Source organism: Silene latifolia, chromosome 4 (assembly GCF_048544455.1).
Source record: "Silene latifolia isolate original U9 population chromosome 4, ASM4854445v1, whole genome shotgun sequence".
NCBI lineage: Eukaryota > Viridiplantae > Streptophyta > Magnoliopsida > Caryophyllales > Caryophyllaceae > Silene > Silene latifolia.
Window position 1 is genome coordinate 78,831,471 of NC_133529.1, and position 13,224 is coordinate 78,844,694.

A 13,224-nucleotide genomic window follows, 5' to 3' on the forward strand; every position below is an offset into this window, starting at 1 on the left:
CTGGTTGTACCCAGCATACCCGTCCATGAATTATAGGAGGGCGTGCTCGGCAGTATTGTCCACCAGAATGTCAACATGTGGCAAAGGGAAGTCGTCCTTTGGACTCGCCTTGTTCAGATCCCTAAAGTCGACGCAAACCCGAATTATTTCGTCTTTCTTCGGTACATGCACAATGTTGGCCACCCAATCAGAGTATTCAGACACTTTGATGAACCCAGCCTTGAACTGTTTATCCACTTCTTCCTTGATTTTCAGGACGCATCCGGCGTAGCTTCTGTTTCACGGGTTTAGCTCCGGGTTTAATGGGTATCCGGTGCTCTACAATTTTCCCGTCAATCCCAGGCATATCTCTGTAGGACCAGGCGAACACGTCCTTATATTCGTGGAGGAGGTCAAGGAACTGTTGTCTTTCCGAGGGGTCCAGGGTTGTCCATATCCTAAGTTCTTGAGGTGTGTCGTTGGTTCCTACGTTAATAGGCTCGGTCTCCTCAATGATGGGGGTTCTGGTTTCCCGTTTGTCAAGTTCTTTGGCTAGATGAGGTGGGTAGTCACTCAAGTCAAATTCCTCATAGTCATTCAGAATTGCATTGTAGTTAAATTGAGACGAGTCATAAGCAAACTTAGCGTTCATTAAGTTGACACGGGCGAAAAGCTCGGAGAGGACAGACATCTCATGGTCAGTCAGAGGCGACACAGCAGAGGAGGTGGTCCCTGGAACAGGATCCAGGTTGTCACCTTTCATGGGAGTGGGGGTGACTCTAGTAGACTCAGCCTCTGAATCAGCCACGACCTTGTGATAGAACAGCGGGAAGGGGACCTTGACTGGGACATCAGGAGTGTTAGGAGCTACGACGGACTCTGACTCCGACTCAAGACTCTGATTCAGATTCTTCTTCACTTCCCTTCTTGAACATAGGGCCTTCTCCAGTTGTGATCTTGAGAATGCGGCCTTGGCGATCGGTCCACTTGACGGTCTTCCTCCAGCCCTGTGTAGCTTTCTCCGGGTCAGTGTCGGAGATCAAGGCGGTTGGGTCAAATTGGTTGTCCTTCAGGGCGATGTTGATAATGTCCTCATATTTGAGGTGCTTGATGTTATCTTCCCCAAAGAGAAGAGAGACAGCTTGTCCATCGAGGCATGACGACGGCTTAGACTCGGTTGATGCAGCTTCGGAGTTGTCAGGGATGAAGTAGCAGTCCTGGAAGACTTCCATCCCCGGGTACCTAGCCTTGGCCACAGGGTCATAGATCGGCTCCGGAAAGCCATGGTAGAGCCCTGATTCTCCCTCGGGAACAAAGTATCCGTTGAGGGTCAGATGATAGGGATGGAGGATAACTCCATGCTTCTTGCGTTTTCGGACTAGGAGGTTCATCTCCTGGATATCTTCATCGGTAGGTTCATATCCCCGCCCAAAGGGAATGCTGGGGACCTTAGCCTGTTTCAAGAGAGGTAAGGTGCTCTTCAGTGGATTGAGGGGCAAACCCGGGAAGTAACCCTGGCGCATCATGATATGGTTGACTGTGAGGTTGGCAAAAGAGTCACAATCAAAGGGTGTTGATTCATCAGTTATGGCATTCATGGCTTGGAATCCCCACATTTCATTATCATCTTCCTCAATGGTCTGGGAGGCTATTCCCTTTCTTATGACAGCTTTGATCGGAGAAGCAGGAATTGTGATTGTTTTCCCGTTGAAGGGGACCCTGATCTTCTGGTGGAGAGTTGAGGTAACCTCCTTGACGGCGTGAATCCAGGGACGTCCCAGGAGCATATTGAAAGAGGCGTCGATGTCGACCACCTGAAAACTGGTTTGTCTTTCCAGTGGTCCGGTTACGACGGTCAGAGTGATGACCCCCGCGACCTTGCGACGAGTGCCGTCGTAGGCGCGTACTCCTTGATTCGTTGGGACCAAATCAGCTTCCTTAATACCCAGCTTGTGAGCAGTCTTGAGGGGAATGACATTCACCGCGGATCCGTCATCTACAAAGACCATGGGCACATTCTTCTTGAGGCATTGTACGGTGATGTACAGGGCAAGGTTATGATTGGCTCCGAAGGGAGGGATATCTTCGTCGGAAAAGACGACCGGGTTGTTCAAATCAGGGGCGTCCATTGTCATGTGCGCCACTATTTCTTCAGGGGAAGAGGTGGAGGGCACAGTTAATTTTCCCAAGGCCTGTAGCAAAGCCTGTCGATTTTCAAAGGACGTCGCGATCAGTTGCTAGATCGAGATCTCGGCTTTTGCCTTCTGAAGCTGCTTGAGGATTGAATTCTCGGGAGCCTTTGGTTGAGTGTCTACTTCCGGGACAACTCGGTCGTTTGTTGTTGGAACGACCGTTGGATTGTTCGGGTTCTGATAGGGGCGTCCGGACCGGGTAAGGTGACCAATCTCTTTCGCCCGTTTCTCTTTCTCTGGGACAAGGTAGACATCTTCAACGTCGTCTCTCCAGATGTCGTTGATTTTAGGATCTCGAAGGCACCTTGGAGGGGTATTTCTTGGTGGGCAATTTTTGTGGGGGATATTTTTGTGAGGGTAATTTTTGTGGGGGTAGTTTTTGTGGGGTTGATTATTGTGAGGATGATTATTGTGAGGTGCATGCCAGAATGGTCGCGGGAGCAATCCGTCCTAGTGAGGGTAGCTTTGGGCGCTCAGGGGACTTTCCCTCGGACGTGGCGGTGGGGGATTGAAGATAAGTCGACGGTAGGCATCGTCAAGTCGGGTGATCCTCTCGGAGAGACTGGCTATGGCTTCCTTAACCTGTTGGAACATAGTGAGCATGGTGGCAGCACTGAACACAAACACCCCGTCCGAGGGATATTTCTCCAAGGCATTCACCTCGTCATCAACTGGCAGGATGAGGTGTGAGCAGTCCAGAGTTGGCTCATCGTCAGAGATGGCGTGGATCCCCAGAGGATTTGTTTTGTTGTTTGGCTTAGTCGGTGGGGGTAAAGGCAAAACTCCTTTCTCAATCATGTTTTGGATGATGTGTTTGAGTTTGAAGCAGGTTTCGGTATCATGCCCCTTCCCTTGATGGTACTGACAATAGGCATTGGGGTTCCAGAAGCGAGACTTCTTAGCATCGGTCGGATCCGGGGTGGGTCCGATTGGTTGTAACTTTCCCTGGTCCATGAGCCTCTTCAGAGCCCTTGCGTAAGTTGACCCTATATTAGTGAACACTCTGTGGGGGCGCTCAGTTCTCTTAGTAGATGGTTCAACGAGATTGACCTCATCAATCTTGTTCGTTTGGCCATAAGGGCGGGATCCGGTTGAGGTGGATCCTTGGTAGCCTCTGCCAGTAGTCTTGGCCAAGACACCCTTCCGGAGGTCATCTTCAATGCGCGTCCCCAGAATTTGCAGATCCTGGAAGGTCTTAATATTTTTATACCTCAGTAAGTTGGCATACACTGGGCGGAGATTGTTGACGAACTTTTCCACCAAAGTTGATTCATTCGGTTTACTGACCAATTGAGTACTCACCCTGCTCCAACGGGTTAAGAACTCGGTGAACCCTTCCTTATCATTCTGGGTTAGAACCTCGAGAGTACGGGTATTGGCCTGGATTTCAACATTGTCGGCATATTGTTTGGCGAATTCAACTGTGACCTCATCCCAAGTAGTAAGGTTCTTCGGGTCAAGGGAGTAGTACCACTGGCGAGGGATCGGTTCCAAAGAGGACGGAAAGATCCGGGTGAAAAGTTCATGTTTGACCCCTTTAATGGCCATGTAGTCTTTGAAGGCACGGATATGATTGAGCAGGTCCTCCACTCCTTTGAACTTAGGTACATCAGTTAGGGTAAAGTTGTCGGGTAATTGATCCCGAACAGGTTCGAACCTTCGGTTGTTCTCAAGATGGATATTGTTACCCCAGGCTAGGAGCTGTTCTTCCAAGAGCTTTAGCCTCTTCTCGATTCAATCGTGAGGTGGAGTATTATGTTCTCTAGTTTCCTTGTTCTCCAGGGCGTCGATACGGGTCTCGACGCGATCCAGGGTGCCTTAAGAGCGGTAAGCAGGCTGGCTAGCCGATCAATCGTGACATCTCTGGTTGTTATCATTGTTGTTGTGGTTGACAGACGAAGTTGAAGACGGGGCCATGGCTCTGAGGCAGAAAAACGGCTCACATTACAACTCAATCCGACACGGTTCAAAGACTGAACGCAGACAACGCAAAGGACGAGACAAAGATCAGACTCAACAAGACGAGGGTGACCGTGTATGGTTCCTCGGTGCTGACTCGATTTATGACGTGACGATGTTGACCGAACGTTTGACACGAGTCCAATATAACGGCGCGACGCCATTGGACGGGTCTCGTGGTGAGACGACTCATAAGAAAAGACCCATAAGTACGTTTGCTTCGACTCGATAGACACGAGGCGTAATTGGAATGGTGGACTGAAGTTTTCGAAAATAGAAATTTTCAAAAAGATTCATTCGTCGTTTTATGGACGGCTTTCGAAGATAGAGATCTCCGCAAGTCGATCAGTTGAAAGGGTTGTCTTAAGTTTATTTGCAAAAGACGGTTCGAGTTTGAATTGGCTCGGAAAACAGTGTATTGTTTCCCAAGACGGTTTTGGAAATTCAAAATTGTATGTTTTGAAAATCGGGTTTGAAATGTTTGAAGAGGTCTCGGGGACGGTGCATGGTCTTCGGGATCTCGAAAGTGTCTCGAGAAAAGGGTGTGTGCTTTTCTCGGGTTTTGAAAGAGCCATTATCGGCGCGAAACGGGTTAAAATCCGTGTCTAGACGCGGCGATTATAACGGCGTAAAAAGGTGATTTGAAATGGTTGTGAAAAACCGAGTTTGAAAATCGTCATTACGACGGCCTAAAAAGGCGTGTTGAAATGGTTATGAAAACCCGGTTTGAAAATCGTCATTACGACGGCCTAGAAAGGCGTGTTAAAATGGTTATAAAAACCGGGTTTAAAAATCATCATTACGACGGCCTAGAAAGGCGTTTTGAAATGGTTATAAAACCGGGTTTGAAAATCGTCATTACGACGGCCTAGAAAGGCGTGCAACGGTCGGCGAAAGACCGAGGTTTGAAACGGCCATTATAACGGCGCAAAAAGGTGATTTCGAAAGTTTTGAAAATGACACGGAAGGACTTATGATCAAGTAGCACATAAGCACTCACAGTTCATTATATTATGCATTATGCTGACACGGGTTTTGGCTTAAGAGGGTGGGTTACACACCAAGCGATCAAACCCCGATTTGCGAGAGGGATACCAATCCAAACAAAATGTGTAAGGAGGGTGCCCTAGACTCGTGCTTGAAAGTGATGAAAGCTCTTTGACGAAACAGAAATGTGTAACGTCAATGGTATGCTTGACTCAATCGGGATTCGAAACACGGGGATGAGAAAACTCACGCCGACGAGACGAGCCAATTGGTCGAAAAGGGTTAGGTTGTGGGCCCGGAAAAGGAACCCGACCGTGACCGTAATATCAATTAATGCATTCCAACCAAGACCTCGTTCGAGTCTCACCATCTAGGGATCACAAAGACGTAAGTGTCCTAGTTCTCCCCAGCGGAGTCGCCAATCTGTGGACATGGGCCACGTCTTGGTCTGTGGATTTGGGCCACCTACCGGTCCGTAGTCACGGGCCACCTGCACGCCAGGCCAATCTGTGGACATGCAGCGGTCTTTTGAAAGCCACGCGCGGCGGCGTAAAAATGCTTTCGACCGGATCGTTTTGAAAGCCACGCTCGGCGGCGTAAGGTCTCAAAACGATTAGAGATGTTCGGAATCGCCACCAAGCATTTGTGGGATGCTTGGAACCCGTTCGAATTCCACTTTATACCTCGGTCAAATCGAAGCACAAAGCAGCGTTTGACATAGGTACTAAAGATAAGGAAATCGTCCCTCTTTAGCATCCTATCTCTAGAATGACTCTCGTACGCCCTGGATATGGTCGTCCACTATCCAAAGTTTCTGATTAAGAGGTGAAGGCACGTATTGGGAAGCCCTTTAATCAGACACCCAATCCCGCCCACGGTAGCGGCCTCTACTGATCGATCTTGGTTGGTTGAATGCAAAAGTTGACAAAACGGTTTAAATGCATGAATGCGCATCCAATAATTTAAACCTAACATGTGAGAGCTTTCTAAGTCGGTTGATTTAATCCAAGTATCAAGTATAAGATGTCGAGTTGGATTAATGATTGATTTGCATGCAAGACGAAAATTAAACATCCATTTACCGTATTAGGTTTAGGGTCCATAACGTGATCCATTTGTCTTAGTAAGGCATTTTGCAAATGTGATTTTGAAATAAACAAATAGTCATCTGATCTGTCTTATATCCGGGCTAACCGGAGTCGGGATCGTCATGGTATATGGAACCAAGGGTGAAAAATGTTTTATGGTTAAAACAAATGAAATAAAATAAAAAGGGTTTGAAAATATTTGAATTGGTAAAAAACCAATTACAAATATGAAAATGGATTAAAGGGGAAAAACGAGAACAAACACGGTTAATCTCTGACCTGAACACCCCATTTAGGCGCGGGCAAGCCGGCGAACCAAGGGGCTTCTGTCTCAGGCCAAAAATCAGTTTTGGCTCGTTTATCCCATGTTTTGGTTCATGTTATGCACGTTTTAGCATGTTATAGTCATGAAACAAATGAAAACATGATAAAAAGAGGATTTTTACACCATCATACTTACATGTTTGGTTATGGCGAGTGACCGACGTAAGTGTAACAACTCGTTTGGTCGGAAAAAACTCGGTTTAAAACCGTTTTGGTAAGAAAAAGAGTGTTTTAAGATTAGTGACAGTGTAGTGGTCGAAGTGGTCGGTCAAGTGATTTAATGCACGATGACGATACCAAACAATGTGTAAGGCTTGTATTTACGATCGGTAGGTCGTAAATACGCGTCGGATTGTGACTTAAGAAGTCGAGTCGAGAATTTTAAGGGCGAAAAGAGGGGGCGGACACTCGCGTAAGTCTCAAATGGGGTCCATTTGAGGGGTATTTATAGGAGAATGAGTGGTTGTGTGAATTTTGAGCGACGTGGCCACTTGGGCTGCTCAAAGAGGCGCGAGCCACGTCGCGGGTCTTCGAGGTGTGTTGTCGCTTTCACACAAAAACAATCATGATTTGTTCTATCCTAGGTTTTGTAGTCACATGTTTGGTACTTGACCATTCATGAATCCAGGAAAACTTAAGGTAGAAGGTTTGAAATGTTTTGTTTTTGGTGGTTGACTCGGTTTGACTCGTTGTTGGAGTCAGGATTTGAATTTTGAGTCGGTTTTTGGTCCGGTGTCGGTTTTGACTCTAGTTAGTGTCATTGCGACCCCGTCGTTGTGCATTAAACACTCCAGGTATTTTTGAAATGTTTTAAAATGTTTTATTTTCGAAATCGTTTTAAGTTTTCCGACGTAAAGTTGTACACAAACTGTCGATCAAACGCCGCGATTCCAAAACATGTTATAGTCCGATAATCATCGGGTGCTTGTTGGAGTCTCAGCAGATACTGGGTTATATATATATCCTAATGCATATGCTTCTACCAACTAGTATGCCATATAATCTAAATGCAATTCCTAAGATAACATTGGTGTATACCGCATCAACCAAAATAAAGCCACATAGAAATGAAAAAGGAGATTGGAAAGATCATACTATGCGGTCTTCATGATCCTCATGTCTCGGATGTGGCATAGTCGATCAATATTATAGAAGGAAAAACACAATATATACAAAATATATACAATTCTACACTATAAAGGAATGAACATGTTTTTGGTTTTTCAATTTTTTTCAATTTTTATCATTTTTTGATTTAAAAGTCAAGTTAGAATTTCCCATCCCCACAATAGTATGGGCATTGTCCTCAATGGCCAAAACGATAGGAAATTATGCAAGCTAAATGTTAATGCATGATTTCTATACTAAAATGCAAGCTACATGTCATATATACAAGTGATGCAAACTACACTACACTATATGATGCATGAATTTATTTGTTGGAGAGCTAATTTAGATTAACTCCCAATGCTTGTGCTTAAACTTCCCCAAACCAAATGAGACACTATTGCTAGTGTGAAAGTGGGGGAGTTCATGCACAAGTATGCAATGCATGAAACTAGTTTGTCATTTTGGATTTTTCAAGGGGGGAACAATAAAAGACACTTTGATGTTGCTAAGGTGGAAGTCCTTTAAGTGTTACTAGGACTCAATCACTTGATCAAGATAAAATATTTGTAAACAAGAGAAATGAACAAAGCTAAAGGAGGTTTAGGAGACTCACAATAGATTGTGGCATCCTCCAAAAAGCTTGCTAATCCTCAATTGTCGCTCATGGCGACATCTTTATCACTTCCATCGTCATCATCATCAATATCCTCACTATCATCATCATCATCTACCTCCATGGACCCGGAGGCTTCACCATCATCACTTGAGCTTTGAACCTCTTCCTCTTCTTCATCTTCTTCCTCACTCTCAACAACAATCTCCTTCCCCTTGGTAACCTCACCACCCATGATAGCATCTCTAGGAGCATTAGGAAAGAACACTTCCCTATCCGCCCAACTAAGCAAAGGACATGATGGATCAAGGAGTCCTTGCCTAGCTAAGTGTAGGAGGGGCAGATATTGGACCCGGTAAGCATTGACCCGGTCCTCATAAGCTTCCTTATGCAAATGTTGCATTAATTGGGTCAAGTAATCGTTACCTACCTCAACATCTTTGGGTCGGAATTCTTGGTAGGTAAACGGATAGGGTGGAGTCACAATAGAGGAGGAGGAGTGCTCGGCAATGGTTTCCCTATGTTGTTGCATAATCAACTCGGCTTCATCGGAGAGTGGAAGAAGATAATTTGGGCTTCGGACATTGAGTCAGCAAATCTTGTTTGGTAGAATGAAGGACTTAGCATCTTTGGTGAGCCACTCAAATTTGTTGTCAAGATTATAATTCTTGACCCAATGAAATTTGTTGATCATAGTGGCTAGATCAATAAGGTCACCCCCCCCCCCCCCCCTAACCGGCTTGTAAGTCGTATCCTTGTTGAAATCCGGGTTAAAGTGTTTGACTAACCATGTTACCAATCCTCCATTCACAATAAAGGCTGCTTCTTCCTTACCATGGTCAATTGTAAGCCACCTTTCAAGTAAGAGTTAAAGTACATTGTATTTATTGGTGAACTTCTTGTCGACATTCATGGTTGATTCGAGGTAGATGAAATCGAGTTCGGTGAAATGATTTGTGCCCTTCCTTGCCATTAAAGTATTTCCCACAACCTTATGTCATACCCTTATACCCGGATGGTGGACATAAAGGGCACGACACTCATGGAAGGATTCAAATTTTTTTCCGGTGATTGCTTTCCATAGAGGGGCGGGGTCATATTTCGAGGGCTTCTTCACATAAGGAGAATGGTCCTTAAGACCAAAAACCTCGCCAAACTCTTCCAAAGAAATATTTCTATCTACATTTTCAAGGCGGAATTCAATATTCTTTCGAGCCTCTACCTTAGTGATTTTCAATGAGCTTATAAATTCCATGGTAAGGGAGGGGTAAGTCAATTCTTGCATGTCAAATAGTGTAAGCAACCCCATAGACTTGGTCGGATTCCCTCGATGGGGTTTAGTTTTCAGTACTTGTCGTTAGGAGCACCTAGACCAAAACACAATTTATAACTTCACCAACAACTCTACAATTAGTAAAGAGGCAAGTAAAGGTCGGATCCCAAGGGACGGGAATTGAGATGAGATTTTCTATTGCAACTAGTGGTGTCTAAGGCTGTCACAATTTGGGGTTTATGGGTAGTGTTTTGAATGTATGAATGAAGGAATGAATGTGGGAGGGGTATTTAAAAACACCCGAAAATTTTGAAACTGCAGGGGAAGACGGGCGTTTTTCCTTCGGGACGCTCGGATTCTGCCTAATCTGGGTTCAGGATTCTCGCCTAAAGACGAGCGTCTTTCAGCTGGGACGCTCGGATTCTTCAGTTGCAGGACGAGCGGATTCCTTTGAAGACGGGCGGATTCTGTTACAGCGAGTTTTCTTATTTTGCACTGGCAAAAAGACGGGCGTCTTCTTGCAAAGACGAGCGGATTCTTCAAGATGAGCGTCTTCTCTGCTGGGACGCTCGGATTCTTCAACAGTCCCAAAAATTCAATTTTTCAGTTCAAATGGACGGGCGGATTCTGCCAAAAACGCTCGGATTCCCTTAAGACCAGCAGATTCCCCTTAAGGACGCTCGGATTCCTCCTAGTCTACCCGGATTCAGTTCCATCCGTGCACTTGCATATCCCATGTCATTTTTTCATTCTTCAAATCCCGTGTTCTTCATTGTAGGGGCACTACTAAGGCATGAATAGCCTAGGCAATTGCTATCCCCACACTAAGATAAAGCACTACACATCAATTACATCATTAGTCCCTCCCTCACTTCTCTCAAAAATGATAATTATCTTGATCAAAGCATAAAAATCCAAAAATGACAAAAATGCAATGTAAGAATTAAAATACGAGTTAGGGAGTTAGAAATATTTACAAATGGTGGTTTGGAGAGGACTCCACCAAACTCTCATCCTTAGTGAGATGTCATGGGGGCATGTCCAAGGTGTTGTTGATGTTGCTCAACACCTTGAAGAAGTAGTCAAAAGCTTGTTCATTATTATGATAAAGATCCTCGATAGATCTTTGCACTTGTTGTCCTTCATATTGGTCTTGATCGATAGCATTACCAATGTAGGGATTGAAAATCCCTTCAAACTCATTGTCCCAAATACCACAAACTTCATCCACTTGGTCACTAAAGATCTCTTGAGTTGATAGAGACAACTCTCCTATTTTCTTGTCTTGGCCAATGAGGCCATCCTCTTCATTGCTTGACTTTTGTGAGCTTTTCAAGCTCTCTTTGTTACAATTCACTTGCTCTTTGAATGGAGCATCTTCAATTTTCTTCTTCCAATGGAATTCCGACTTCTTCCTATCATCCTTCCGGCTATAATGATCAACCATAAAACATGGTTCATGCAAGTGGGGAGCTCTCAAGGTCTTGTCAAGATTGAAAGTTATGCTCTCATCTCCCACTTCTAGAGTGAGCTCTCCATGCTTCACATCAATCACCGCACCCGCGGTGTGCAAGAAAGGTCTTCCTAGAATGATTGGAATATTGGAGTCTTCTTCCATGTCAACAATGACAAAGTCCACTGGATGAAAAATTTCCCAACTCTTACGGGAACATCTTCCCATATTCCCAATGGTGTCTTCGTCGATCTATCGGCCATTTGGAGTGTGATATTGGTGCATTTAAGCTCTCCCATCCCTAACCTCTTACTCACCGAGTACGGCATAACACTCACACTAGCCCCTAGATCATATAAGGCTTTGTTGATCGTGGTGTCGCCAATGGTACACAGTATTGAGAAGCTTCCCGGATCTTTGAGTTTTGGAGGTGAACTCCCTTGAAGTATTGCACTACTCACCTTAGTGAAGGCGATAGTCTCAAACTTCCGGATCGACTTCTTCTTTGTGAGGATGTCTTTCATGTACTTTGCATAGGCCGGCACGTGATTGATTAATTCCGTAAAAGGAATCGAGACTTCCAAATTCTTCACAATCTCCATAAATTTTCCAAGTTGGTCATCAAATTTGGGCTTGGCTTGACGACTTGGAAAAGGAAGTCTAATCACAATGGGCTCCTTCTCCTTGGCCTTGTCTTCATTTTTCTTTGAGATTTATTCTTTTGATGGTTCCCTATCCTTGGAGTTTTGCACAATTTATTCTTTGTCACTAGCTTCCACAACTTCATCCTCAACTTGCTTCTTCGGTGCTTCATACCTTGTGCCACTCCTCAAGTGAATGACACTAACCGTTTCATGTCTTGGGGGATTACTTTGAGGTGGTAATTGCCCCTTTTGTCTTTGTGAGCTTGAAGATGCTAGTTGAGTCAATTGGGTTTCCAACATTTTGGTGTGAGCTAGGATGTTGTTGATGGTGATTTTCTTTGCTTGACTATCTTTTTTCATTTGAGTGAAAAACTCTTGTTGATTCTTTTGCATTTGGAGGACCGCTTTTTGAACATCAAAACCTTGGTCATTTTGTTGATTGTATGGAGTTTGATTTTGGTAACCTTGGTTTTGGTTGTAAAAGGGTCTTTGATTTTGGTTTCTCATGGGAGGTGGGGTGTATGTTGGTTGAGGGTTTTGAACATTTTGGCTTTTGTATGAGAGATTTGGGTGGAATTTGGTGTTTTCATTGTAATAATTGGAATAAGGGGTACCACTCTTGTATGCTTGAAAAGCATTCACTTGTTCATTTGTTCCCCTACATTCATTTTGGTCATGTCCCAAAGTTCCACAATTCTCACATATGCCACTTGGGATTGATGAAGATGCCGTCATGGCATTAACATGATGCTTTGGTGATTTTGAGGCTTCTTCAAGTCTAGCCATAGCTTTTTCAAACTTCAAGTTGATGGTATCAATGTGAGCACTAAGTTGAGCACCCAATTGAGTAATGGAGTCTACTTCATGCTTTCCTCCTCTAGTAGCCTTGCGAGGTCTACTATATTGTGAATTATGGACCGCCATTTCCTCAATTTTGTTCCAAGTTTGATTGTCATCAACTTCGGCGAACATTCCACTTGATCCCATGTTGAGAATGTTTCTTGAGTCTTCATAAAGACCGTTCCAAAATTGTTGTACCAAGAACCACTCGCTAAGTCCATGGTGAGGACATGAGCGACAAGTTCCTTTGAATCGCTCCCAAGCTTCATACAAGGATTCTTCATCTCTTTGCTTAAAACCCGTAATTTGAGCTCTTAGCATGTTAGTCTTCTCCGGTGGATAGAACTTTTTGTAGAAAGCTAGAGCCAATTTCTTCCAAGAATCAATTCCGAGAGTAGCCTTGTCAAGGCCTTTCAACCATTGTTTGGCGGTGCCAATTAGAGAAAAAGGAAATAAGACCCATCGAATTTGGTCTTGAGTTACACCGGTTTGAGAAATCGCATCACAATAGTCACAAAAAGTCTCCATATGAGAATGAGGGTCTTCACTAGGCATCCCCCCAAATTGGCTTCTTTCGACTAATTGGATAAATGCGGATTTGGCAATAAAATTCCCGGTTAGATGTTGTGGTGTGGGAGTACCATTAGGTAGGTTCTCCTCAGTTGGTACGGAATGTGATGAAAATTTAGGCATTGTGGGTTGATTTGTGTTGGATTTTGTGTTGGGTTCTCCTCACCTTCTCTTGCAAAAGGGTTGATGAAC

At 44.5% G+C, this 13,224-nt stretch overlaps 1 non-coding gene across 1 annotated transcript; it reads left to right on the plus strand.

Annotated features, from left to right (window-relative positions):
* Positions 1-12,676: 12,676 nt before the first annotated feature.
* On the plus strand, positions 12,677-12,783 carry LOC141654220 (small nucleolar RNA R71). The gene has a single exon (XR_012547784.1). It is a non-coding gene; the product is annotated as a small nucleolar RNA R71 (small nucleolar RNA).
* Positions 12,784-13,224: the final 441 nt, after the last annotated feature.